The following is a 3,359-nucleotide window of genomic DNA, read 5'->3' on the forward strand; positions in this document are numbered from 1 at the left end:
GCTGCTCCTCTTTGTGCGGCGGCGCTCGGTGCCCGCCGGCCCGTGGCGCAGGGGCGGCCGCGGCTCAGCGCTCCATGGCGGCGGGGCCGGGCCGTGTAGGGCCGTTTGGGGGCCGTTGGGGCCGTTTGGGGCCGGGCCGGACCGTGCAGGGCGGCCCCGGGCGCTGCCTCCCGCCCGGCTCGCGGCTGAGGCGGCTCTGAGCGCCCCGCGCGGGGCCCGGCGGCCGCACGCGGCTCGGCCCCGCCCCCCGGCGCGTTGCCATGGCGACGCCGCCGCGCGTCCCGGCGAGGGGCGGGGCCTCCGCCCACGCGCGGCTTTCGCGGGAAAATTCGAAGGCGTCGCTCCGCTCGCTCCCCTCGCCGCGGAGCTGCGAGGCGCGGGACTACAGCTCCCGGCGTGCCCCGCGCGCGGCGCCGCGGCCCGGCGCGGCCTCTCGGCGCCGCGGGGTGCGCTGGGGGTTGTAGTCCCGCTGGGTGCTGCGGTGGGGATGCGGGATTCGGGGGGTCCCCGGGGGGTGCGGGGATGGATGCCCGTGGGGTGCCACGGCCCCCTTCTTCTCCACGAGATGCAATGGGAAAATGCCCTGAAATGGCCCGTTTCAGCCTGCGTGCCCTGTTTCCTCCTAGCAAGCCTCCGCCATGCCCCGCGGTGCCTGCTGTGCCCCGGTCCTCCAGCACCGCTGCCTCCCGCAGCCACCCCTTGTGCAGGGGCACGAGCACTGCAGCCCCTCTCCCCTCTTCGTTATGCTCAATTGCTTGGTTATTGCTGTTTCAGCATGGTAAAGCGCCCCACATTATCCCCCATCTCCCAGGGCCATCCCACATCTCCTTCCTAGACATCATCACCCATTTCATGCCCACAGGTCCAAGGACACGAGGTGGGCACAGTTATCCCACCCCCCCATGCACCACTCTGCACCATACCTGTACCTCACAACCACCCAAAGCAGCCCTTCCAGCCCTGGGGCTCACTGCCTTCCCGCTTGCCCCTCCCAGCCCTGCCATGCACATTTTGGGGAGTTTTGGCATCTTCTCGGGGTCCTCCCAGCCCCTGGAGCCCTGGGCAGCTCTCCCAGCCTCCAGGGATTCGAGTGAACAGGAGCAAAGCCGACGTCGTGCATCTCCCCTTCTGCCATGCGCGGAGATGCTCCAGGCACCGCTCCCCATCCAGCCAACGCTGGAGGTTGAGAAATTAAAATAATAGCTAGATATGCTTTCAGGAGAGTGATTCCTCCGTGTAATTATAATACGTATTATCCTCCCTATGAAAATACATTATATTGAATAAATTCCCTCTTTGAGCAGGGCTATTCATACTATTCATTTGTTTCAGTTCAAACATTTTTAGCTCATAGATCTGGCAGGTTCTTGTGCAGCTTTGGAAGTTCTCCGCAGCTTATTTATCTGCTTTCTGTGTTGCAATACAGGCTAGCGATAAGAATAAAGCCATTATAGATTTGTGAACAGCACTTGGATTTTTCAAAGATAATTTAATCAAAGCTATTAGCAAGTCAGAAAGAAAGATTGCTTTTTATTCAGCATGAAAAGGAGCCCTCGTTCTTCTCAGGAAATGTTGTAACCACCTGAAGTCACTCACGGGGACTTGAAAGGGTGGCAGCGATTTTGCTGGGGAGGAGATCCATCTGGGAACAGCTGACTTCAAAAGGTGGGAGTTTCACCACTGCCTTCAAGAAGACACCATTAGGCAGCTCTGGCCTCCCCGTTTACATCCTTCTCTTTTCTTCTTCCTTTTTTTTTTTTTTTTTTTTTTTTTTTCTTTTTTTTTTTTAGGATTTTACCAGGGGAGGAACACTTCTGTGACTCGGGCAACCCGTGAATACCGGAACATAAATTTCCCCCAGCGGTGTTGGGAACACAAGGAGAGCCTTAATCTGCTCATGAATGAGGGCTGCAAAGCGAGCCCGGCCCCGCTCCGACATCCGAAGCGATTGAATTGCAAAAAGCAAGCAGGCAGCCATCGCTGCCGAAGGAGAGGGATTTTGTGAAAGTCCTTCTGCTTTAGCACAAATAAATAATGCAGTGGCCGGCCCCTGGCGGGAGCAGGGCAGTAATTCCCCCCAGCACCTGGGAGCGCAGCCCAGAGCCCTAAATTCCGGCTGCTCTCCTCTGATCTCCGTAAAGCGGGGATGTGCAGGGCTCTACCGGCGAGCCAGCCCCGTGATCCTTGAGATGACAGTGTCCCTTTAATTTAATATCATTATTTTTGACTGGTGCTAGCAATCCAAAGTGCTGAGCATTTTCATCTCTCATTGTGACAAATACATGCTGTAATTCTTTGACCAAAATGTCAGTCTGCTCAGAAAATGACTGGCCCTCAGAATGAGAAAGATTTCCAGGGGATTAAAACTGGGCCATTACTCTCCGGTTTAAATGCATTCAAGGCTCTGAAAGCCTATCTGCTTTGGTTCCTTTTGTACGAAAAGTTATTGACTTATCAAGGTTAAAATACATTCAGTATGGTCCAATAAAACAGGGATATCTCAGCATTCATGCTGTCATTTGCAGGTCCGTTTTCATGGCAACAGGGCTCTTTTCTGCACATTAAACGGTTCAGTTGTGCAAAGTTCAGACATTACATAAACAGAGAGGTAACAACAAAAAAAAATCAATGAGCTCATAGGCATGGAAAAAGGAGATAGCATTGATTGGGCCCGCCGTCGATATTTGGGATCGCTGGTTCCTGCCCTGCTCCGAATGCTCCCGGACACAAAGGAGAGGCTGAAGGACACCAGGGACAGGCTGGGCCTCCGTGCCTCCCTCCCGTTAATTACCGCCCCTCGTTAATTAATGCCCTGCTGGATCGCCTGGCCATGGTGGGGAGGACCCCAGGCCGCTAGGGCAATGGTTTATTGTGCTGTTAACGAAGCCACCTCCACTCTGCACGCCTTGGGGGCCCCTTGGTCCCTGTTTTGTAGGAGTAGGGGGGCTAATGGGGACAGCTTGGGGTCTCCATGCCCACCGGGGTGCTTGAGCCCACCAGGGCCAGCAGGAAAGCACCAGAGAGGCAGCAGTGGCCTGGTGTCTTCTCATCGTCCTTGTCACCACAGTGGTGGCCCCGGCAGTGCCAGAAGGCCGCGGGGTGCAGGGGGGGGGGGTTGCGGGGCGCTCGGTGAGTGACTTTGATGCTGATGGGAGACGTCAAGCTTTTGGCTCCCCAGGCTGGGGGGTGGGTGAGAGAGATCCCAGCATTAAAGCACTCGTTAGAGGAGAGACACCAACATCTGCTGGCAGAGCAAACGGGGAGCTGCGAGCCGGAGAGAGATGGCCACGGGCAGCCAGGCGTGAAGGAGGAGGAGGAGGAGGAGGAGGAGGAGGAGGAGGAGGAGGAGGAGGAGGAAA

The sequence above is a fragment of the Aythya marila genome, assembly GCF_965140915.1.
Source record: "Aythya marila genome assembly, chromosome: 17".
Taxonomy (NCBI): Eukaryota; Metazoa; Chordata; class Aves; order Anseriformes; family Anatidae; genus Aythya; species Aythya marila.